This window comes from Schistocerca nitens, chromosome 2, assembly GCF_023898315.1.
Source record: "Schistocerca nitens isolate TAMUIC-IGC-003100 chromosome 2, iqSchNite1.1, whole genome shotgun sequence".
Classification (NCBI taxonomy): Eukaryota; Metazoa; Arthropoda; class Insecta; order Orthoptera; family Acrididae; genus Schistocerca; species Schistocerca nitens.
Genome location: NC_064615.1, coordinates 895,468,632 through 895,496,165, shown reverse-complemented (window position 1 = coordinate 895,496,165; position 27,534 = coordinate 895,468,632).

Here is a 27,534-nt window from a genome sequence, read left to right as displayed (position 1 = left end):
CAAATTGTAAATTTTCACAATCAACATGTGTGGGCTGACGAGAATCCGGACGCAATTGTGCAATCACGCCATCAACACAGATTTTCTGTGAACATTTGGGCAGGCATTGTTGGTGATGTCTTGAATTGGCCCCATGTTCTTTCACCTACGCTCAATAGAGCACGTTATCATGATTTCATACGGGATACCCTACCTGTGCTGCTAGAACATGTGCCTTTACAAGTACGACACAACATGTGGTTCATGCACGATGGAGCTCCTGCACTTTTCAGTCGAAGTGTTCGTACGCTTCTCAACAACAGATTCGACGACCGATAGATTGGTAGAGGCGGACCAATTCCATGGCCTCCATGCTCTCCTGACCTCAAACATCTTGACTGTCATTTATGGGGGCATTTGAAAGCTCTTGTCTACGCAACCCCGGTACCAAATGTAGAGACTCTTCGTGCTCGTATTGTGGACGGCTGTGATACAATACGCCATTCTCCAGGGCTGCATCAGCGCATCAGGGATTCCATGCGACGGAGGGTGGATGCACGTATCCTCGCTAACGGAGGTCATTTTGAACATTTCCTGTAAGCAAGTTTTTGGAGTCACGCTGGTACGTTCTGTTACTGTGTGTTTCCATTCCATGAGTAATGTGATTTGAATAGAAGTAATAAAATGAGCTCTAACATGGAAAGTAAGCGTTTCCGGACACATGTCCACATAACGTATTTTCTTTCTCTATGTGTGAGGAATGTTTCCTGAAAGTTTGGCCGTACCTTTTTGTAACACCCTGTTTACTCTTCGTGTGGATGCCGCCTTCTGTCTCGGTGTCGGCCTGGAGAGGGGTCCGTCAACTTACTATTGGCTGACGTCGTCTCACAGCCTTCTCTGCTGTATCATTCCTGGCCGACGAGCCTTCGCTTGGCGTTACCCCAGAACACAGACGTTATTTATCGCGAACCTCCTCACGAACTGTGCCGTGCGCCCGCGTTTAACTTCGCGTAATTCCCGCGGATTTGGAATCCCTCAGGCCACAAGAGCGCTTGGGAGCGTTACTGTCGCCGGTAGAGAGCAGGTCGGAGGAGAAGGTGGTTAAGGGTTGCGGCGACCTGGAGAAAAAAAGGAGGGTGTGACACTGGTGGCGAAGAGTGCAAGTGGGGCGGCGTGTTGTTGTGGCCAAGTGCTTGCCATGGGCCGTTGGCAAGAGTGATGCCTTTGCTCACAGTGGGTTTGGCGGGACCGAGTGTTGGTCACAACCGTGAAAATTGCTCGTTTAACAGCTACTTCTACAGAACGCCCGGTATTCGGCGTGTCCTCTGCTACTGAAGTTGCAAGCAGTTTGTGTCCACTGTGGTGCCGGGTTGGAGTCTGCTGGATGATACCCATAGGTTTCGACTACGAGTAATCTTCATTACACTCTTATCTCAGCACTCTCTAAGCAAGCGTTTGTCAATGGGCGCTTGATTTTATGAGAAATCATGGTGAGCATCCGATTGGTGTGCTCGTCACTTGGTGTTGTGTGGTGGCTATTTTGACTCCGTATTCTGGTTGCCCATTGTTATGTACATAAATGTGTTATTTATACTGTTTTGCCTGGTACTAGTAGAGTTCCGTCTGTCAATGTGTGTGGGCTTGTGGCTGTCGCTATTCCAAACAGATTTTAGAATCCAAGGGTATAGTATGCAGAAGTAATTCTTCTGATTTACGAATTGTACCTTATAGTCGGTGAAAATCGTTCAATCTATCTACCTTATTTCTGAGGCATGTCTATAGTTACCTGTTGGCAAGTATCGCAACCTCGAGCTGTTTACTAAATTGTTTGCATCTACTTAAAAAAAACTAAAACAAATTTTATGCCTCAGTAGTCAAGAGAAAGTTTCCTGCATAACGTTCATACTTTTCTGCATTTTTAGTATGTTTAACTTTTACTAAATAATTAACGAGTTGCCTCTGTGTTATAGGATGGATGATTGTATCTCTTGTTAACTGTGGTCTAGTTAAACATGCCTGTGTACCATGCCTGAAATTCGTAACGAAGGTTTCCAGTGCTGTGGTAGCAGTAACAGCCATCCTATGTTAGTAGAGAGGGAGGAATTATTTCTACTGGCGTTGCCTCTGCCACCGCCTCAATCAGCATAAATTCTAACCACATTTGTCAGTCAGTTTGGCTACTTCGAAGGCTATGGCGCTTTGATAATTACTGTCACTAGCTGATCGATGATATTTGACATGTTCATTTGATGGTATGTTTTACTGTTTGTAATGTAAATGTGTTTTTACTTCATTTAATACCCTCTACTGAAAGGAAGTGATTTTGTACTGTTGCCATTTTGAGGTGTTATTGAAATTTATTCTTTCCAGTTCTGGGGGCAATTTGTTAATGTTATTCTTGAATCTTTCTTTTTTAAAAATAAATTCATTAGTGTTTTTAGAAATGTTAATAAATTCATTATAGGGCAGTACCTTTCCACTCAACACCAGTTACCTATTGCACTTCACGAACCTGTTTAGCAGTGCTCAAATCTGAATCTAGTGTGCTTCTGACAGTGTTCAATAGACATTTGTGTGAATACCATTCCAATCTAATAATTGTGTAGAATAATATTATCGAATTTTCGGCGTTTCCTCATGACTTGCGTGTGACATGTTCGCACCATGTAGCTTGTTCCATCCCAGTTCAGTTCAACATATGTTTGCAGATCATCTCATTATGAAAGAAGCTGATTCTGTTCAGTTTCTTTCAGTAACACCATAAATGATTTGTGCTGAAATTTTACTTAACTTGTGCTGTTTCCTTAGTAAATTGTACTCAGGCATGTGGTTATGCCAGTGGCTATTTGGTAAGTTAAACATGTTTAATTCCTGTCCCCCTTGTGATACATGACGCACTGAAAAATTAAGTAAAAGAGTTTTCGTAAATTCTCTTTACGTGAGAATTTTATTCAGTATTATTCTATTTCTTTGTGAATAGCATCCAACCACTTGGCTATACTTCCAGTGGTACTTTAGATATCCCCCCCCTTCCACTCAAGGTACCATGGTGTTTTGTTATGATCTACTTTTTTAACTGAGATAGTGCACTGATATAAAGTTTGTAGATAAATTTTGTTTCTTTTAGCAGTTTTTCTTTGTGTTTAGTGTCTACCCACATCTGTATGCTGCTTACTATATGCAACATTAAGAAACACCCTAGTGATCCAATGTAATTATGTTGTTCAGGTCATGAGATTAATTCGGTATTAACTATTCTCGCTGCCTCATTTCATGTAGGAACGTTGACAATTTTGGTGTGATTTCATTGTGAGTTCAGTTGACTAGGCATTCACGCTGTATTGGACACTGATCAAAGAATCACCATCACTACTGTTGTATTCAGAATAAATTGAAGAAAACTCAAAGGTTATGTTAATCGCAATCCTTTCTTGTTGCGATTATGCTCCCCCGCCCCTTCCCCCTCCTCTGTCTACCAGCATCAGACATGCATCCTTGTGAACAGGTTTCACCATGTCTCTTCGTGTTGCAATCAAACTTACTGAGAGAAGGTCAGGCAGTTTCATGTAAATTGACGAACAATGTGTAACTAGTTACGAACTATCCCATTGGGTACTTTCATATAAGGTTGAGACCAGCTAAAAATTAAATAATACCTGCTTATCGGCCGTATTTAGCCGAGCTGACATTGAAACTTTGCTTGAATTTCTCACTGCCTTGCGTCCTTTGTGGTAAACGCCCTATACTGCTTTAATCACATGTGTGTGATTGTGAAGTGACACGTTTGTTATATACATGAGTGTAATTTTCATATTCCAAATCCTCTCCCATCAATAATCATGTCTGACGATAGCTGGGTTCATAAGGAGACCAAATTTAAAGATTTTTTTGCGTTGCAACCCTCTGTGGAGTAAAATATTGAGACACACTCTCGATTTAATGTTTTCTTGCTCGAGTTTAAAGTAAATCTGAATCTCAGTTAAAGTAAAATCTTTTTCATTGCTACTACCCCTCAGCCAAATAAAAGAAATTAATTTTATGTGATAGTTACCATTTTTGCAATTATTATTGCAAGCTTTAAGCAAGTTAAGTAATCAAAGTTAACAATCGATGAAATGCAATCTATGGCAAGTATAAAAGAAAGTATTAGCAGCTACCGCACTGTACGTATTGTTCCATGGTCACCAGCTATTCTAACGTTACCCATTGCATTCTTTTCGTGCATTTCAACTTCACATGGCATAACGAATAGTACATTGAATTACGGGTATGCAGCCACGTAAATAAAAATTCCTCCACTGATATTTCAGCTGTGTATCGTCCACTCATCCTCAGGGTGATAGAATTTCAAGATAAATTAGATTGGGACATTATATCAACTAAAAAAGTATCTCCAGTTTTCATGAAATAATTTCAAGCCAAAATAAAGTGGGATCTTACATAAAATTGAAATTTAATGGGAAATTTCATAAGGGAAATTCATTATAAAGTTAATTGAGATATGATATATCAATGACACTTGACTAAAATTTCATAAGAGAGTTTAAAGATAAATTAGATTGGGAATGTATATCAAAGAAAGAAAATGATCTGAAGATTTAATGACAGAATTTCATATATGAAATAACAGTTAGTAGTAACTGGTAACTTTTTTACCACAAAAATTACAAATATTAGTTGGAGTATATCAGAGATCAAGTGGTGAAGTTATGTTACTTGTATAACAACATGATGTTTATGATAAATTTACATTCAATACAATTAGGCTCAGGATATCCAAAAGCACTTTCCAGTACAGGATTATGTCAAGTCTTTAAATTAAATGATGTAGTCAACTGGTTAAACAATATGTGTTACTGAATTACATTTTCTATACAGATTAGGAAAAATGTTTTTGAACAACATGCATGGCACTATAAGCAGAGGATCACCTGCAGGAATAAGTTCTGTGCTTAGGAACATTAATGGGATATATTTTTTCAAAAACTGCACTTTCTCTGAACACAATCAATTCGCAAAAGTGTAGTTACAGCTGGTACATATGATTTACATTAATTTGGTTTGACTGCAGTAAATCATCAACATTCATTCCTGAGATAATCAATATATTGTATGAAATATTATAAAAGCTTGAGCATAAAATTTTTAAATTTTCCATTTAAATTCTTTCATAGTTAAATGGAAGCATCAAGCTGTATAAAGCAACAGCTAAAGCAGTCTTAGACTGGGTGCATTCCCAAGACAGTGTTGACTGTTGCCTCGTCCAATCGAAAATGTGTAAATAATGCAAAACTGAGAATTCAATTGATAATTTTGCTTCACACATATACATAAAACATGACTATAGGGCAATGTGTAGACAGTGTGTAAATGACAACTAATCAAGAGTATACAACAGTAAATAAATTCGTTGTGTACTGGAAAAAACGTTTCTGTATAGTATTATGTAGTTTTTCAGTCAAATTCTGAGTGAAGAACATTCGAAAACATTGTTGTCAATGAAAAACGGCGTACAACAACAAAATGGTGCAAAACAGTGCTGGTTGTCAATAAATTCATTACTTAGACCGTTTTCATTCAAACATATCATGTAAGGATAAACATTCTACTACATGTAAGAAACGTGCTCTGGAAAATATGAAAAATAAGAAATTGGAGCACAGTCCACATATGCTAAATTACTTTTATTTTAGCCTATTATATTTGACTTTTATTAAATGGATCAGATCATGATTGTTCAACTTTGTGATTATTGTGTAAGAAGTAATTTGACTGTATATAGTAACTGAAATAAAGGTACTCTAATTAAATTTATTAATCGATATTCTTAGAAAACTTATTCTAAAATTTGAAATGATGACTAAATTTTCAAAATAATTAAAATAAATCGTTGAAAGAAATGTTTCCTTTTTTAGTAGTGCATTTGAGAAATCAAGAGACTGAAGAACTGTCAGAGGTTACTTACATTGAAAGGGTACAACATTCTTCGTTATTCTTGTCAGTACAACATATTTTTTCTAATAATAACTCAATTTCAATTAATACAGCAAAGACATATACCAGTTTGGGAAAGAATGACTATTTAGTTAATTGATCACATGTGCACTCCCACAAAATAAATCCCTACATCCAGTTTGCTGAGATCTGTGAAATGAATGAATGTATGGTCGTCTGTTAACCGCAGATAGTGAATGTGAATATATTATCAGCTTTGAGACGATCTTTTGGTCACCTTTGGTGGAACCAAAGAGATGAAATTTACCGGAGCTTTGAGCACCTGAAATGTGGCTGACCAATGGGTAGCATGGTCTTCCCCCATCTTGACGGAGGTGCGAGATGACCTGAAGAATGGCCATGTTTCAGCACTCTGCCCCTGGATCGAGTGTTGGTAAGACCTGTCTTAGGTGTGCTCCGTAAAGACAAAAGAGTGGAGACATGGTATGCATTTGAAATACTTAAGAGTAGTTTGGAATAATAATTTCTCTATTTCAGGAACTTTTGTGGGGAGAATTAAATGTCAGGCAGGTAATATTAAGGGGATTGTAGTAATCTTTGGAAGTATCCAACGGTCACAGTGAAACCACGTGTAGCAATAAGTTGAAATACTTCTGAGTATTTAAGTTAAGCTGAATTACTAGCATGAGTACTATTAGTTGGAGATATTTAAGAAATGGCGTGTGCAGGTCTTGAAATTAGAGACGAGTACTTCCAGGTGGTGAGTACTGTGTGAGTCTCAATCTGTGTATGAGACAAAGGATAAAGAGAAGTACTCGTCCATGGTATCAGTTGAGGACTCGCGTGTGTGATGAATATGTTCTTAATATTACTTTGCGTGTTATGTTTCCGTGTGACGCTTGATTCAAACTATAATACTCTGAGAGAGAAGCAAGGTGAGTCAGCCGTCTATCCAGCAATGCCACTTGACTTGCATTGCACAGAAAGACGTGCATATACCCTCCAGAGTTCGTAGTAGGAAAGAAAAGTTACGAAGTGGGGCAGTGTCTTGTGAAACTGGGATGAATACTAATTGAATGGGAAAGCTGAAAGTGATAATGTTGTGACTATTCCTTGTGTTGTATTCCATGTTGCAGTGTGGTGTATGTCATGTAATTTAAGCATGTGTGGTTTGCATGGGAGAGTAGCAAGGTAGTTTCAGAGGTAGAGGGTTATGCATGTTCCTTTTGTAAAGCTCGGTCTGGAGGAAAGTTTCGTGCTGATGGTTGTGAGAGTCGAAGTGTGAGATATAGCAAAAGATCCACCATCCTATCCAGAAAGTGCACTGCAGCGTTAAATAATTACGAGACCATAAAATAGAGAATCACCAATGTAAAGAAATTGTCACTGGGCGGAATTTCTCATGTGTTATTGTTATAGGTTATAGAATTTGTGTGTTTAGGTTATAGGGATTTATCGGAATAAATAAGATAGTGATATGAAAGAGATTGGTGGCATTTTCCTTAAAATAGTATGTTGTCATGACACCCAGAATTTATAATGTGTGCGCTATTCATATTCAGTGTGATGGCTACGTGTTGTTCAAAGCCGTTGAATGGGAAAGAAAATGTGGTATTGCCAGTGCGTAGTGAACAGTCAGAGTTGTGTAAATTACTAACAGTCAGATGTGCGTTATCCGTTGCATAATATTCATACAGGAGGATAATTTGTAACTTAATTGTGAGTACGAGAGTTCATGTTACTCGATAAATAAGAATGAATCCACTCGCTTGGCAGACCACTCATCTTGCAGGCCTGACTGCTTGATGCCACAGTATGAGCAAGGCATGTGGGTGCCTCTCACAATTTCGACCCTACCAGGACTTTGCTGTTAGGGTGTGCTGTTAAGATTTTTTTTGATGGAATATATTGTGATAGCGCTAAGAAGTAAATTTTTTTGTTTGCAATTTCTTTCTGTATTGGTGAGGATCTTTTATTTTTTTATATAATTAATTGCTATATCTTCCAAGGCTGGAAGATCGTTGTATAAATTTTTTTGCGTAATGTCCGTAGTAACTAGGTCTCAGTCGAAAAGTGTAGTCACCTTGGAGAATAGTGATTCTGGAGTGAACATAGCAGTGCAGCAGGAAGTAGGTGTTGACCTTGGGTTAATGAGCGAGAACGGCAAACACTCGGAAGGGGCTGAATTGGTCAGCGGACCGCGGATAGGTGATCCTTTAAGCAGTGGGCTTTGTCCACAATCGGGGGCTTTTCCCGACGACGCGGGCGAGCCGGGACTAGGTCAGGTATGCAGTGAAAGTGTACCTACCCTTAGCGAAGCTACGGTTTCTCAGGCGAACGAGGTGAGCTACCGAAAGTAGCAAATGACAATGTGCTACTGCAGTTTTTACAGAGGATGGATAGAGACAATAAGGAAAGATTGGAAGCGATGAATAGAGATAATGAGAGAGATAGGGAGAATAAGGAAAGATTGGAAGCGAATACAGAAAGATTTGAAGTGATGGATAATGATAATAAGGAAACATTGAAAGCGATGGATGAAGATAGTAAGGAAAGATTGGAGGCAATGGATAAGGGAAATAAAGAGGCAATGGGGAAGCTACACTCAGTTATCGATGAGCGTCTGTCCACAGTTAATAATCGATTAGATGAGGGGGAGAAGAATGTGGGTGTGTTGTAAGTATGTGACGCTGTGAAAGAAAAAGCCAATAATTTGGAGGTACGAATAATTGCAATAGAGTGTGATATTACAGAACGTAGGGAAGTGTTGCTGGATGAGCGAATCAAAGAGGTAGTGGTCAGAATGAATACGATTAGTGCAGATGTAGAAAAGATCAGTATAAGAGGCGAGGCAGGCTCTGACAGTACGCAACGAGAGGTTTATGCCGACCAGGAGGAGACATAATCACTATTACAGTTTAAACAGGTGCAATTAGAAATAAATAGGAAACATAGGGAAGAACTAGCACAGATGCAATTAGCGTGCAGTAGCGAAGGTGACACACCACCAGGTAGATTGCAGAGGGGGAGTGAGATAAATTCAAAAAAAGAAAATATCCAGGAAGAGGAAGACGAACTCAGAAGAACGTTTGTGTCGGATAAAACAGGTGGCAAACCCAACTGGGTATAGTCCAAGGCTGTCTCAATTTCAAGACTAATTACCTTCATTGTGGGGACCGCTCCTCAAAATGAAGTTTGTGTGTAACCATTTGAGGGACATGGCTAGAGCGAAAATGCAGGAAGTTATTAAAGGCTGTAGTAGCTACAAGAAATTTTGTGACAAGTTTTTAGATCAATTCTGGTCGAAAAGTAAGCACGACCAGGTTAAGCAAAGCATATTGATGATGCCAAATTGTAACGAAGGTGGTATAAGAGATCCAGTGGCGTGCTATCAGGAAATTCTGAGTCAAAATAGGTATTTGGATGTGCTATTCGAACCTGGGGAGCTCATTAGGATCTGTATAACGAAGTTGCCAGTGAAACTGCGCAGAGATATAGCGATAGCAGGCAGAGGCTTAGACGATTCTCCGTCATTTCAGCAGTTGTTACAAGAATTGGGTAATGAGAGCAACATCGTGAACGGAGGCACGACTCATAGGTCAGACAGAGTCGAGGGTAGGAACGGCAGAAACTAATCCAACATATCAGCCCTTAGCTGTTGCCATAAAACACTTGACGCTGGCACTGAAAATTGTCTATGTAGCAGACATACTCTACTGATATGTAGGAATGCAAATACCATACTTCTGATTACATAATAAAACACTAGTAATGGAATCTGTTAGTCTGGTCGCTCAGAACAAAAATTTCCAAATTTGGATTTGGAACACTAAAATAACAGAACTGTTTCCTAAAAAAAAAACAGTTGCTACAAATGCTATGTAATAATGTCAATGAGTCCAGTTTAATTACCGCAATTTCATTATTGCAGGTACATAACATGTAATGTGAAAAGGCAACATTGTGATCTGTATGGCATGGGGTACATTTACACTGCTGTTACAGGTAACGCCAGCAATGTGATCGAAGTTTTTAGATTAGCTGCCATCTGATCTATAGTATGCCATTGTCGTGGCGACAGTTATAATGAAGTGCTGTGTATGGTTGTTCGTAATCTGGTGTTAGAGAAAGAGGCCACTAGCACCAAAGTTTCTAACACTTGTGCTGTACCATTTCTCCCAGCTTGTATATTCTTTGCACACATTTAATTTTAATGAAAGCACAGATTCCTCACTGGCAAATTCTTTACTGTGTATAGTGGACCATTCAGAGTGAGGCGTATTGTCCATGAAAGTGCTGTACTGATTGGTCGATCAAGGGAAAACAATCTCGTGGGCTTCATAACATTTGTAACATCAAATTATGGAAAAGTTAAGGATAGATCGATAGTAGGCAAGGTATGGTAGATAGTCAGTGTATTTATTTGTGGTGTGTAACGTTGTGCAGGGTCCAATCGAACATAAGAATTTTCAGGTGGGATGTCGGGAAGTATGACGGAATAGACTGGTCGAATGAGTCATGAACAGGAGTCGACAGAGTGGTGTATGTACGTATTTTTTGTCATATGAATAAGGATCAAGCAGAAACGACGTGATGATCAATGAGTGGATAAAGATGGTAGATAGAGAGAGAAGCGACGTGATAAATAGTAGTGGATAAAGGTGATATTTAAGGAGAGAAGCGACGTGAAGCAGTGCGATTAATAAAGAGAGATTCGACGTGATGAAACAGTGGTAAATGAAGGTGAGTAGAATTAATAATGTGGAGATATCTTAGATGTATGTTACAGAGAGGCCTGTGTATGCTGCAATCGAGATTGATGCGAATGGTGAAGGAAGACCAGGAAATGATGGAGTAATGGACGGACGGAGAGCCGAAATACGAATGAAGAGATGAGGACAACTGCACAACGTGAAAGGACATAAAGGAAGTATGAGACCCAGATGGTGAACGTTGTGGAATACTGACGTAAGATGTAATATAAGTGTAAATCTAATTCTTACCATAACATTTGCAATGTGACAAAATTAATTTTTGTTGTTGTTGTTGAAGCCTGGTACCAGTATAACTAATCAAAACGGTACCAAGAATGTGTACAGTTATTTTGCAGGAGGAATAATTTGTATATTTGTTGTTCTTAGATGAAATGTCGCAATTCTAAAGTGATAATTAACAGGATGAATAATCGGTAAAGTAAATGCAGAAGCCAATGGAGAGAGGTGCCACAGTGAAAGGACGTAATCGGAGACTGGAATGCTATCTCCAAAACAACTCCATGTGTTATGTGGTTGAGTATAAGGGAGCAAAGGTATGGTATGTTGACGTGAGTGTGGTGGTGTTAAGGTTAGCTGACGTCTAGACCTATTCTGTTAGTGTATTAATGGATTGAATGAGAAGGAAAATGTTATGTCTGGTGAGTGAGAGTCGTAGAGTAGTGTGATCAATGCGCAGACTCCTGTAAAGGGGATGCTACCGATCCATAACTAAAACATTGTTGTGCTTTATTGTTTGATTTGGATGAACCTCGATGGCAGGTCAGGATATGACGTCATATGGATGGTACATACATGTCCTAAAAATGTTGTAATATATAATAAAAGGTAAAATATGTAAAGAGATACTAATTTCTGTCTGTCACAAACACAAAGGTGCATTGTATGTTGTAGATTTAGAGTCATCAGTTTCTAAAATGTTTATTGTGTTAGGATGGTAAAGTAGTTTGCTATTTAACATTATGTGGTAGGAATCGTGAGCTGTATAGATTGTTTCTTATTTTTTGTTAGAACACTTTCAAGGGGTATTAATTTCAGTCTGACACAAGCACAAAGGTGCATTGTATATTCTAGTTTTAGAATCAACAGTTTCTAATATGTTCACTGTGATAGAATGTTAAAACAGTCTACTATTTGATACTGTAATTATGAGCTGTGTAGATTGTTTCTTATTCTTTTTTTTTTAACACTTTCATGTTTTGTATGAGGGACGACAGGAACAATCAATAGGACAAGTGTGGGCTGTATACAGAAAAGGCGTAAATGTTGATGCTGTATGTGTAGAAAACTAGGGTGTCTGATTTTATGTTTTTTAGAACAAAGATTCTTTTATTACCAATGTATCTAATAGATCATTCATGTAAACAATGAGTATTTAAATACTGTAAGACTATCCTTTTGTCTGTAATGTTGCGAGATGCTCGGAAGGGTCTGACTGATTGGGTGTTGTAGTGCTGAGGTGCCCACGCAGAACGCGCCCATACCTACATAAAAATGGGGGACGCCAAACTGTCGCCGCCATGGGAGAGACGACAGAGCCGTGGCGCTCCCCACTCCACTGCCAGTTGGGGTACACTCCACGTGCCCACTACAGCAGGTCAACGACCTGGGGCGACACGCACGTACCACTGGCCATTCATAAGTTCCGCCACCCTTACGACTGGAGACAGTATCCCGCGGAGGCAACAGCGGGTGGTTTTTTCCGCTCAACGGCTCACGCGGCGGCGCGACGGCAGAATGACCGATGCACGGCAGAGTCCGGCGTACATTTTTTAACAGCAACTATTAACTAGTACTGGACTGTAGAGCCGTGAAACAAGATGACTGCTCGTCTGTCTCCATAAGGTGGAAAGTGAAGGACTGGTGTTTCCACGTTGTGAGTGGTGGAAAAGATTTAGTCTTTAGCAGACAGGACGATTGTTTTGTTTTGTCTTGACCACTGAACGGTGGGATCCATAAACTTTTGGCAGTGACTTGTTAAGTTTGCTTTGTAAATTGCATGTGGGACGCTTGTTATACTTAAAGAGGACAGTTGTTGCATGGTGACTTATTCTTGTCTGAACGCAAGAAACTAAAGTGGGACATTGACATTTGCATTTGTAGTAGGAGACATTTCTTTAATTGGTGCTGCTTGTTGGAACTTACGACTTTTAATTACACCATGAACTGAAAGGACAGAACTGTGGGTAATAGTAGTTGTAGGGCCATTTCTGGACGACCAGATTCGTGTGGATGGTACTCTGAGAGTAACTATGACATTTGTGTTTAATGTGTTCAAAATGCCGATTTGAGTGACTTAAAGACTTTCGTCCGGGTAACCATGGGAGAGCTTTGACACCGAGACAGTGTTTCTAGGGAACTTGTCAGCAACTTTTTTGACCCCAAGAAAATCACAGAATGAAATGATTCCGTGTGACTCTCATGATAGGGAATAATGTATTTCTACTTGTAATTGTGTAAAATTTTTTATATGTTTCATTCGTGAAGGGACAGAAAGTGTAATTGTGTTTCATAAACATTTGTGTTTAGAATAGTTGGTGTTTCTTTGTTTGTTCTGAGTTATCAAGTTCACATAGCATGTTTATTAGAATATTTGGTACAACGATGCTTTAATTTTTAGCCAGTGGCATAATACTAACGTAGCGGCTCTTGTTGCATTGGTCAGTAAGGTTGTCACAGGGGACAAGACTTTGCATTGCACAACAAATATCGGAATTAACTGATGCATTTTGGTGTCGTGGACAGTAATGATCTTGAAACTTCCTGGCAGATTAAAACTGTGTGCCCGACAGAGACTCGAACTCCGGACCTTTCCCTTTCGCGGGCAAGTGCTCTACCAACTGAGCCACCGAAGCACGACTCACGCCCGGTACTCACAGCTTTACTTCTGCCAGTATCTCGTCTCCTACCTTCCAAACTTTACACAAGCTCTCCTGCGAACCTTGCAGAACTAGCACTCCTGAAAGAAAGGATATTGCAGAGACATGGCTTAGCCACAGCCTGGGGGATGTTTCCAGAATGAGATTTTCACTCTGAAGCGGAGTGTGCGCTGATATGAAACTTCCTGGCAGATTAAAACTGTGTGCCCGACCGAGACTCGAACTCGGGACCTTTGCCTTTCGCGGGCAAGTGCTCTAACAACTGAGCCACCAAAGCACGACTCACGCCTGGTACTCACAGCTTTACTTTTGCCAGTATCTCGTCTCCTACCTTCCAAACTTTACAGAAGCTCTCCTGCGAACCGGGCGTGAGTCGTGCTTCGGTGGCTCAGTTGGTAGAGCACTTGCCCGCGAAAGGCAAAGGTCCCGAGTTCGAGTCTCGGTCGGGCACACAGTTTTAATCTGCCAGGAAGTTTCATATCAGCGCACACTCCGCTGCAGAGTGAAAATCTCATTCTGGAAACATCCCCCAGGCTGTGGCTAAGCCATGTCTCCGCAATATCCTTTCTTTCAGGAGTGCTAGTTCTGCAAGGTTCGCAGGAGAGCTTCTGTAAAGTTTGGAAGGTAGGAGACGAGATACTGGCAGAAGTAAAGCTGTGAGTACCGGGCGTGAGTCGTGCTTCGGTGGCTCAGTTGGTAGAGCACTTGCCTGCGAAAGGCAAAGGTCCCGTGTTCGAGTCTCGGTCGGGCACACAGTTTTAATCTGCCAGGAAGTTTCATATCAGCGCACACTCCGCTGCAGAGTGAAAATCTCATTCAGTAATGATCTTGTTGGTATGTTGACTGAAGCCACTTATTTGGATTATCGCAGTGGTGATATTTCACATTAAAGTGTAACGAAGGCGAGTCGAAATGCAAGTTCTTGTCGTCTAAATGTGTAACAACAGAGAAATGAGCAGTAGAGTAAGATACGAGAGCAACTGGTTGATTCAAGCACTTATTGCTAACTAGTTACTGTGTGTATTGATTAAAGTTGATGGACTGACTAGCTCAGCAGCAGGTATCTGTACTGGGGGACAAGGATAAGGTTAAACTCACAGTAGAGTAGTGGCGATAATTGCCTAAGTGATGATAGTTAATGAGGTATGACATGATGTCTTAGACTGACTATATTACGTAACCAGTATGTAACTTGTGGTATATTTTATTGTTTTTCTTTCAGTTTTATTTCTCTGTAGGTTTGACGTATATTTTAGAGTAATGATATGGAACCTGACTTCTACATGTAACTAGTGTGCGCAAAGTTTTTCTTTTGTTGATTTTGTTATGTATTTGGACATTACCGTGTAAAGATTATTACAACGCAATTTATGAAAGTCAGATTACTTGCTCTGTGTTTGGACGGTGAGCTATTTAAAATTTTATGAGTACAATTAGTATTTTTTTTATTTGTGAAGTTTGGATTACTCATAAAAATAACGAAGATCCCAGTAACTAAACAAATTATTATCTCAACATAATTTTTTATTTGTATAACGTAATGTTTTATTTGTCATGTGGATTGTTGTAAATCTGTATGTGTACGTTACTCCGGATTGTGGAGAGTACAATAATGCAATAACTGGGTCAATAATTTGGTAAAGTAACAGCATTTGGTCGTCTATTTGAGGTCACCAGGGGCTAAGGTCTCCTCCTGCTTATTTTGATGACTTGCTACGTTTGTTCTAACACAGTTTTCTTAAAAAAATGTTCACAACTACCCTCGCATTGCAAGGATAGTACCGTGCCTTTTTTTCTGCTTGGATAGCCGGTGGTGAATGGGTACAGTACCGCCAGACATTGAAAATAGGTACAACATTCTTCGTTATTCTTGTCAGTACAACATATTTTTTCTAATAATAACTCAATTTCAATTAATACAGCGAAGACGGATACCAGTGTGGGAAAGAATGACAATTTATTTATTTAATTGATCACATGTGCACTCCCACAAAATAAATCCCTACATCCAGTTTGGTGAGATCCGTGAAATGAATGAATGTATGGTCATCTGCTAACCGCAGATAGTGAATGTGAATATATTATCAGCTTTGAGACGATCTTTTGGTCACCTTTGGTGGAACCAAAGAGATGAAATTTACCGGAGCTTTGAGCGCCTGAAATGTGACTGACCAATGGGTAGCATGGTCTTCCCCCATCTCGACGGAGGTGCGAGATGACCTGAAGAATGTCCATGTTTCAGCACTCTGCCCCTGGATCGAGTGTTGGTAAGACCTGTCTTAGGTGTGCTCGTAAAGACAAAAGAGTGGAGACATGGTATGCATTTGAAATACTTAAGAGTAGTTTGGAATAATAATTTCTCTATTTCAGGAACTTTTGTGGGGAGAATTAAATGTCAGGCAGGTAATATTAAGGGGATCGTAGTAATCTTTGGAAGTATCGAACGGTCACAGTGAAACCACGTATAGCAATAAGTTGAAATACTTCTGAGTGTTTAAGTTAAGCTGAATTACTAGCATGAGTACTGTTAGTTGGAGATATTTAAGAAATGGCGTGTGCAGGTCTTGAAATTAGAGACGAGTACTTCCAGGTGGTGAGTACTGTGTGAGTCTCAATCTGTGTATGAGACAAAGGATAAAGAGAAGTACTCGTCCATGGTATCAGTTGAGGACTCGCGTGTGTGATGAATATGTTCTTAATATTACTTTGCGTGTTATGTTTCCGTGTGACGCTTGAATCAAACTATAATACTCTGAGAGAGAAGCAAGGTGAGTCAGCCGTCTATCCAGCAACGTCACTTGGCTTGCATTGCACAGGAAGACGTGCATATATCCTCCAGAGTTCGTAGTAGGAAAGAAAAGTTAGAAAGTGGGGCAGTGTCTTGTGAAACTGGGATGAATACTAATAGAAGTGGGAAAGCTGAAAGTGATAATGTTGTGACTATTCCTTGTGTTGTATTCCATGTTGCAGTGTGGTGTATGTCATGTAATTTAAGCATGTGTGGCTTGCATGGGAGAGTAGCAAGGTAGTTTCAGAGGTAGTGGGTTATGCATGTTCCTTTTGTAAAGCTCGGTCTGGAGGAAAGTTTCGTGCTGATGGTTGTGAGAGTCGAAGTGTGAGATATAGCAAAAGATCCACCATCCTATCCAGAAAGTGCACTATAGCGTTAAATAATTACGAGACCATAAAATAGAGAATCAACAATGTAAAGACATGCCCACTGGGCGGAATTTCTCATGTGTTATTGTTATAGGTTATAGAATTTGTGTGTTTAGGTTATAGGGATTTATCGGAATAAATAAGGTAGTGATATGAAAGAGATTGGTGGCATTTTCCTTAAAATAGTATGTTGTCATGACACCCAGAATTTATAATGTGTGCGCCATTCATATTCAGTGCGATGGCTACGTGTTGTTCAAAGCCGTTGAATGAGAAAGAAAATGTGGTATTGCCAGTGCATAGTGAACAGTCAGAGGTGTGTAAATTACTAACAGTCAGACGTGCGTTATCCGTTGCGTAATATTCATACAGGAGGATAATTTGTAACTTAGATGTGAATACGAGAATTCATGTTACTCGATAAATAAGAATGAATCCACTCGCTTGGCAAACCACTCATCTTGCAGGCCTGACTGCTTGATGTCACAGTATGAGCAAGGCATGTGGGTGCCTCTTAACATGACTACTCATATGACTATAAATTACGAAAACAATGTAAGCATAATTGAGCCTAATTTTTTCTTGAATACATCAAAGCTAAAAGTTATGAATGTAGTTAAATATTATCTAATATTTCATTGTGGACTTAGAGGAAATACTAAATTCTTTGTGAGTGCAGAATGTAGACAGATGGAAATATTATGGAATTTACATTTCTAATACAAAACAGATGTGAAAATTACCGAACTATCAGTTTAATAAGTCACAGCTGCAAAATACTAACGCGAATTCTTTACAGACGAATGGAAAAGTTGGTAGAAGCGGACCTCGGGGAAGATCAGCTTGCATTCCGTAGAAATGTTGGAACACGTGAGGCAATACTAACCTTACGACTTATGTTAGAAGAAAGATTAAGAAAAGGCAAACCTACGTTTCTAGCATTTGTAGACATAGAGAAAGCTTTTGACAATGTTAACTGGAATACTCTCTTTCAAATTCTGAAGGTGGCAGGGGTAAAATACAGGGAGCGAAAGGCTATTTACAATTTGTACAGAAACCAGATGGCAGTTATAAGAGTCGAGGGGCATGAAAGGGCAGCAGTGGTTGGGAAAGGAGTGAGACAGGGTTGTAGCCTCTCCCCGATGTTATTCAATCTGTATATTGAGCAAGCAGTGATGGAAACAAAAGAAAACTTCGGAGTAGGTATTAAAATTCATCGAGAAGAAGTAAAAACTTTGAGGTTTGCTGATGACATTGTAATTCTGTCAGAGACAGCAAAGGACTAGGAAGAGCAGTTGAACGGAATGGACAGTGTCTTGACAGAAGGATATAAGATGAACATCAACAAAAGCAAAACGAGGATAATGGAATGTAGTCAAATTAAATCGGGTGATGCTGAGGGAATTAGATTAGGAAATGAGACAAAGTAGTAAAGGAGTTTTGCTATTTAGGGAGTAAAATAACTGATGATGGTCGAAGTAGAGAGGATATAAAATGTAGACTGGCAATGGCAAGGAAATCGTTTCTGAAGAAGAGAAATTTGTTAACATCGGGTATAGATTTAAGTGTCAGGAAGTCGTTTCTGAAAGTATTTGTATGGAGTGTAGCCACGTATGGAAGTGAAACATGGACGATAACTAGTTTGGACAAGAAGAGAATAGAAGCTTTCGAAATGTGGTGCTACAGAAGAATGCTGAAGGTAAGGTGTGTAGATCACGTAACTAATGAGGAGGTATTGAATAGGATTGGGGAGAAGAGATGTTTGTGGCACAACTTGACTAGAAGAAGGGATCGGCTAGTAGGACATGTTTTGAGGCATCAAGGGATCACAAATTTAGCATTGGAGGGCAGTGTGGAGGGTAAAAATCGTAGAGGTAGGCCGAGAGATGAATACACTAAGCAGATTCAGAAGGATGTAGGCTGCAGTAGGTACTGGGAGATGAAGAAGATTGCACAGGTTAGAGTAGCATGGAGAGCTGCATCAAACCAGTCTCAGGACTGAAGACCACAACAACAACAACAATACAAAACTATAGTGTTAATTTAAAAAATTGAAAGGAGTAAACATAATAATTAAATAAATTGAGAGAATCAATCATAATGTTTTATCAAGCTTGTGGGTCTGGTGGGACAGCAAATAAAAATGTTGGGTTGCAGTAATGAACTGAGAGATATGTTCCATCAAGAGGTACATCTTATGTCGAATTAACAGAAAAATAAAAAGTAAGAAAGCAATTATTAATCAAAGAAATAAGGATCGGAAATGTTTTCCGTGGTCTATAAAGTCTGCTTTGTTTCTTGTAGATAAAAAACACAAATAGGCACAAAATATATAAATGTTGGTCTTGAGACTGATCAGAACCTAGAAAAATTTAGAATTTTCTATAGTGTTTGATAATAGTCAAGAAACTAAGATAAAAATTAATGTATCTAATAGTATCTATTCATTTAAGGAAAAATATCAAGTCTGTTAAACACAACAAAATGTAAGAATGAGAAACTTATAAATTTTCTTGCAAAGAACTAAAGCTTATTTGTTGTGTGTGTTTATGCCACTTCAACAGGAAAGAAAAATAAAATCTTAACACAACAAATTATTTAGTTAATAAATGATTAAAAGTAGAATTACAGGAGATATGTTCATATATAAGTTATGACAATTATCAACATCCCCAGAAAGCTCTATTCACTCTTTATACAGATTTTGAGAGATTCTAATTAATGATGGATATTTCTCAACCAAGCACAGAAAACTTGTATATAATGAAATTTCAGAAACACGAACCAGATGGTTTCTGATATTGTATTAAATACATCAATGGACAATGTATGGATCGATGACCAAATTGTCATAAAATTAATTGAATATATGAAAAGAGATTAAAGAAACTGCAAAAATTTATTCTTGAACTGAACAAATGAGATCGTTAGTGTCTAGAGAACAATCAAGCTAAGCAAGATCAAATTATATACTCATTATCTAGACGCCGTTAGAGAAGAACGATAAAAAATTTAGTTACTATGTTGATGTGACAGGTTAGTACATAAATCATTTATGTAATAAATGTAATTACAATTGAAGTATTATAATTTTATTTGCAAGATATGTCAAGATACGATTCTTATTTGTTCATAATAGCACTCAGTTATGATTAAAAAGCAATATATTTAATACCAAAAATGATGATAGATATATTAGTTTTGGTAAGAAGACCAAATATTAGAGGATGATATTTATTGACACATTTAGACTGATGGCTTGAAGTCTTGACAAATTATTATCAGATTTGAGGAAGAATCTGATGAGAAGTATTAGGAAATTTTTCCTAGAAGATTTATTCAATCAAGTGACCAGAAAAGTTGGCTATCCACATGATTACATGGCTTCTTGGAAGACATTTGAAGAGACACAGCTTCCAGAAAAGAAGAAGTTTGTGGCAAACTGAATAAATGTGAAACAAGTGGTGAATGTTAAAACCACGTAAAATTAATTTGGGAATAATTTAATGTCAATAAATTTCGTTGAGTGTCATGATCTGAAAATTAATACTGATGTTTTGTTATTTGTTGGTGAGTTTGAAAATTTTAGAAAAATCTTTATAACAATCATACTATTCGAATCCATCTTGGTGTTTTACAGCACCTGGTTTATCTGGGGATACTATACTAAAAGTTACTAGGCAAGCACTAGAATTATTACATGATTGTGATACAAATCTAATGGCAGAAAAAGGAGTGAGGTGCAACATCCCAGTTTTGTGATATCTGTGGCAATTGATAAATTGTCATAAGTTTATGATGTGAAAGAGATATCAAATTATTTCACATTTTTTTAGATGTAAACAATCTGTATGGTTGCGCTATGAGTTAGCATTTACCATAAGGGAGACTTGAATGGGGTGATCTAAATAATTTTGATGCTAAATCAAGTAAGAGGTCAGACACTTGGATACATGTTTGGAGTTGATGTAGAATATCCTAGAGAACTGCATGACCTACACAGAGATTTACCATTAGCTCCTGAAAATAAAATTTTGTCTGTAACTAAAAAAAGTAAATTGTTGACTATTACGGGTAAGAAGTGTAACTACTTAGTTCACTACAGAAATCTTACACAGCATCTCTCTATAAATGAAGATAACTAAAACAAAGAATGTTAAAATTTAAACAACTTGAATACAGAAATGAGGATAAAGCAAAGAAAGATTTCGAGAAAGATTTCTACAAACTGATGAATAACTCGGTGTTCAGGAAGACAATGTGGAATATAAGAAATAGTGTGGATATGAAAATGGTTTCAGATGCAGTTAAATATGATACACTTGTGATGAAGCCAAACTTCAAAGGAAGAGCAATATTAATGAAATTCCTTTTGCTATACATATGAATAACATAAAAATCATTTTGAGTAAACCTACCAGTGTTGTCATGAGTATACCTGACTTATCTAAGGAACTTATGTATGATTCTCACTTTATAGATACAAAAGAAAAATATGACGAAAATACTGAGTTGTTTTATCAAGATACAGAGAGCTATATACATATAACATACATACAGAAGACTTAATGAAGACATGAGTTCAGTGACTGATAAATTAGATACTAGTGACTACCAAACAGATAATACGTGCAATGTTCCACAAGTGAACAAGAAAGATTTAGAAAAAATGGAGGATGAATATAGTGGAAAAATAATGGAGGAATTTCGTTGTTTGAGAGCTAATATGTGTGCTTATAAAGTTGACAATGTATAGAAAAAGAAATCTGAAGGAGTCAAGAAATGTGTTGTTAAAAATAAAGTAGACTTAGAAAATTATAAGGATTGTTTGTTTAACAATACTGAGCAGTGCATTACATTGAATTTCATATGAGGTATTAAATATGAAATTTATTCAGTTGAGGTAAATAAAAAAGCACTTAGTCCATAGGATAATAAAAAAATAAAATAAAATAGATACATTGGACATATTCATTATAAATTGGCAATTGTTCATTATTGTCATCAACAGTATAGTCTTCATCTTCTTTAAAAAATTAAAATATTAATAAAAATACTTCTGTATGAATGGAGGCTCTACTCAAGAGGCTCAGAGGCTTTATCAATTCTAATTTCTTTATAAATATTAGAGAAAAATGTTTTGTATTACAATAGTGGCTGTGAATATAAGATTACTACACATGGGGAGAAAATCTGTATGGAACTTTATAATGAGTTTAAGACAATTTTTCCAGATAGATATTTGAAATTAATAAGTGAAAGGGATTTTCAGTTTTTTTGGCGAAGGTCAGACTAAACTCAGATATAAAAGAATGAAGAAACTTGATTTTAATAATGAATTTCACTATCGAGAATTTCTTGTTTGGAAATTTTATTTTTTCCTCTTAATATTTATAATCATTAACTGACCAATACCAGACTGTAGTCAATGTATAGAAACTAAATGTGTTGAAGAATTCTATAATTATAAATGATAAAAAGGTGATCATATTAATATATGTAAAGAATGTGATAAGAGATACCAGAAATTAAAATTACATGAGGATTTGGTAGAACTGTGGTCAAGTGGGTACTCAAACAGCATGAAAAATCAACAGTTCATAACAATCTCATGTCCCTTCATAAAAATCTCATATCTGTGAAAGAAGAGAATATCAGGTAAACTTTTAGGGAATTTTAAATATAAAAGGACTCATTCTTCTTATTTTCTGAAACTTGATTTTTGTTCTACAAAGGGGAACATAATAAAAATTAAAATTAATAAGATATAGAAAAATTTCTTAAATATTGAAAAATCTTAAATATCATAAGAAATAGCATATAGTACATTTTTTGACCAATGGGGATGGAGGTGAGGTGGTGGGAGGAGAGAATGCCAAAAATCTTAAACATCATATGAAATAGTATATACTATTAAAAATCAGTAGGTTTTGGGTCGTTTATTCTTAAAAGATAGCAAAACATCTCGATTTCGAAGAAATTTTACGATTCTTTATGTACTTTGGGGGAAAAGTGTTAAAACCTACATGCCTTTAGTACTAAACACCTTTCAGCAACTGCACAAACAACATTTTCCATTTAATGTAGGCATGTTTCATGTTTCAGATATATTCCATAATATGCATCAACAGACTTCCTGTACTTTGCCTCCTTTAAAATACTTTCCATGTCTTCCATTTTCCATCATTCATGCTGTTGGCATGATAGGGCTTGTCTTCCTTGACTAACAGCTCATTGTAATGCTGTGACGATTCCTTTCCTGATATTACATCTATTTTTGCAAAGTCAATGATTTGACATAATAAATTCCTGAATAATATGAAATTCAACCTTTTCAGCTACAGTTGAATCACATTCTCCTCTTTCAACAGACTTGCCCTCATGCACTAATGCCATTTCTGAGCACGGCTGTAAACATAGGTTCAACTTGTGTCAAGCGTTACCTTTGAACAATAGAGCTACTTGAAGCTTTAAAATAATACGAAATTCAAATGTAGACCACAAAACGATCACAAAATGAAGCACAACAACCATCTGGTAGGTAAACATTGCTACGTAAAGGAACAAAAACTGAAATCCGCCAGCAGGACTTCTTAATGCTGTAGGAATAGCCGACTATTTAAGCAAATGTGTTCATTTTTGAGGAACAACAAATGGTACTTGTACTAAGGCAATCAGAGTATAAAATCACACACTGAAGAGTGCAGTAGTTGTGGAGCACAAACACATAATAACATGACAAGGAACATTGAGGAATTAGATTACACGACTACAAAGAGACTATCACAAGGAAAAAAAAGAAATATTGAATAAGCAACCGAGACCTACACAACAACGACATACTCAAAGACAACTAAGGGATGTAATTTTCCCTCGAAATTAATGATACATGCTTCAAATGTTACGCTACAGATGCACTTCAAAAGAAGTAAGAAATTTGTTGAAATTTTTCAAATTTATTTGTTGAGAAATTAAACTTCAGAACATAATTGTTATTATCTGGTCTTGTAACAAAAGGTGGAGGACAGTTAAGTTACGAAATACTGTTACACAATACATCATCACCACAATACGTAATGTAGAATAAACTGTCGTTCCTCTCTTCACCACATCATTAACAGCTTGAAATTAACAGCAATTTGAGTTTATCTGATATGATACTGTTACGACGATATAGCAGATCTGATACCGAAAACAACTTTTTTTGATGAAAAGCACCATACTGAAACAGTTCTGTATGTTATTTGTTTTCTAGAAATTTAGTGCTGCTGCTTCATTTAATTGCAGCTGCCATGTATTCCCAGCATTGTTCGTGTATCAGTGCGCTCAAACATCGCATGTTAACATCGCATCTACAAATTACCCTGTGGCTCGCTTGGGTAATCCATGTTAAAACGAAGTGGCGAGCAGAGTTTATGGAGGCGTGCATGTTGATATATTCGCACATTCGTTTTCAAAACACAGATCTCCTACCATAATATTCTTATCGTATAATTACAGGTATTTTTAAACATTGTATTTTAGTATTAGCTCTGTTAGCTGGAGCAGTGGATTCGATCTATACTATACGTTTACAAGAATTACAGATTAACATTTAGGTCACTTTGCTTTGTGTTTGAAGAGAATTGAAAGCTTAATGCTGATGTTTGATGTGATCATGACCCGTAATGAGCGTGAATTGACAAGTTTTGCTATCTAAACTGAGTTTCACATGTTTTATGCTTGGGAAATACTTTTAATTTGTGTTCACAGTTTTATGGGATTTCACTTTTGTGGGAGATTGAGGGAGTTCCTAAGTCTGAAGAAAGTGAAGGTGAGTATTCGGTGATTAATTATGTAAAGCTACTAAATGATGCCCAATTATGAGTTTATATGATTCTCCCTAATCATTATGCTCTTGTTCTGATACCACATACTACTTGCATCTCTCGTTTTTATTACTGGAAACAGGGGTTGACATGTAGTGCTGTCTGTCTCTCTTTCGCTCTCCTCTCCCCACTCTCTCTCTCTCTGTCTGTCTCTCTCTCTTTCTCTCTTTCCTCTCGCCCTCCCTTTCTCCTCTCTTTTATATCTGTCTGCCACTGGTCGTTTACCATGTTCAGAATATTCTACCAGCTATTCTACCTTCTCTTCACTGTAATAATTCTTGCGAGCATACTGTCCCCTATGCCTGCAAGAGACTCGATTTGCTACTAATGTGGCAAGGCTTGGGAAGAGGTGCTGCATCAATTAATAGTTGGAAAACATGCAATATCTCCTCTATTGCTTATAAATGTTGCTCTCCACTTACCCTTCTTCACCAACAAAGGTGAAGATTGTATCGCCAGTCGTGTCCCGTAGTACTCATATCTTTAAGGCTACCTTAGAAGCTGGTACAAACTGAGGGCAAATAGCACAGAACTTTGTATTCTGTTAAAGCACTGGCTTATTTAACACTTCGTTGTTGTTGTTGTCTTATACCCGAAAAATGGTTTCTTGCAGCTCTCCATGCTATTCTATCCCGTTTAAGTCCCTTTTCATAACTGCATAGCTACTACTACCTACATCCATTTAAACCAGCTTGCTTTAATAAAGCTTTGTTGTTTCTGTATGTCCCCCATCTATGTCACATATTTTGATGTTCGAAAACTCACTCATTACCCCAACATGGTACTTCCTATTGACTTAGAATCCTGAAACTGCGCAACTAACAAGGTTTCGTAGTACAAGTAAAGGATAAAACTGGAAAACTGTTAATTTCCAATTACAGTATATCACACGAAATTTTTTTTATTTTTTCAAACTTTCCTGGGACCGATATCTTGCCAGTAAGACTGTCGATATGAGGCAAAAATCGTCGACATTCTCAACGCTTTGAATGGATGAGCTAGCTATGTACATTATTAAGTTGATGTGGGACCTTCAGAGCTTGAGTCCTACGTGCCCATGACTAATTTTCTTTATATGGCAAACGCGATGAAACGCAGTTGGATAGTAAATTGTGATATGATCAGTGATTGTGTAATTTCTCTATAGGTACTGTGTGTAATATACTGACTGGCTATCAATAAATGATGGCTTGGGATCTATGTCCAGTACAACCATCAACACGCTCCAGTCCACACGCCCAAGCTCTTATCGTATCAACTTCAACACAAATGCTTTAGTTGCTATTGACAGCTGGTATTACCACGTCTGCAGTGGGCACTATCAGTCATTTGGTTGCCCGAATATCAAACACATCTACTACTTTCAGTGTCTCACTTCCTAATATACCTCCCTTTGTCACACCCGTGATCTGTGTTGGTGAAAAGCTCCCTCACGAGGGTGCAAGAGCTACTGGTCACTGTCGCTTCTGGTAAGAATTTCTAGCCAGCCTTCACCACAGCGGGATGGCTGTCGTGGTGACGGTATTCTGAAGGGGCTACTCCGTTTGATGTCCACCATCGTAGTGCAACAATCAACTCTGAAGTATATTATGCTACCATCAGGAAATTAAAGTAACGACTTCAGCATGTTCGTCGCCACAAAAATGCAAACCAACTTCTCCTTCTCCATGATGGCGCAATGCCTCACACAATTTGGTTGCTCGATTTGGAGGGGGGGACCAAACAGGGAGGTCATCGCTCCCATCGGATTAGGGAAGGATGGGGAAGGAAATCAGCCGTGTCCTGTCAAAAGAAACAACATGGCATTTGCCTGAAGCGATTTAGGGAAACCACGGAAAACCTAAATCAGGATGGCCGAACGCTGGTTTGAATCGTCGTCCTCCTCACACAAGTGTGCGCAGTTGAGAGGAGCTCACAAATCTTCATGGAACTGCTCTTCTTCATCCATCTTGCAGCCTCAATCTCGCGCCTTCCGACTTCCATATGTTGATGCGCTCTGCGGGGGAGAACTACGTGGACGATAGGGAGGTTATTGATGCAGTAAGACGTTGGACCCGACGTCGACCAGTAGAGTGGTACCATTCGTGCATGCTGGCCCTCTCAGTAAGGTGCGTAGGATCGTCTCATTTAACGGAGATTATGTTGAAAAATTGGGTTTTGTATCCACAATAATGGTGAATAATATGGTGTATTGGAATCCTGAATAAAAATCAACCCGCTTTTGAAAAAAAAGTTGTCTTAACCATTAAACGACCCTCCTACAACGCTCGCTCGACGAAATATCATAATTTATAGACTGGACGGTTGCAGAGGTCACATGAGTACTTAAAGGGAGCAGGAGTGATCCGAAACATTACAGACCCATATCACTGACATCGATTTGCAATGGGATTCGAATATTATGAATTACTTACAAGAAAACGATTTATTGGCTCAGTGTCAGAGCTGATTCTTGTGAGACACGACTACCTCTTTATTCTCACGAAGTAATGAGTGCTGTCAACAAGGGATCTAAAATTGATTTCATATTTCTAGATTTCCAGGAGGCTTTTGGTACCTATCCTCACAAGCGACTTTTAATGAAACTGCGTATCTATGAATTAATGTCCTAGTTGTGCGAGTGGATTCGTGATTTACTGTCAGAAGGTCACAGGTAGTAGTAAATTTCGGAGTGTTATCGAGTAAATCAGAAATTGTATCTTGTGGTCTCATGGAGATGGCCCTCTGCTACTCCTAAAGTACACTAAATGAAGAAAAAAAGTCACACCAAGAAGAAGTTGTGCGTCATAAACCATAACTGGAAGGCGTGATTATACATCTAAAAGATGATATCTATTCAAATTTCCCGCCACATGCATAAGACTGATGCCACTATGAGAATGCAAATCAAGTTTGCTTAAAACGGTCGTGAGCGTTAGCTGC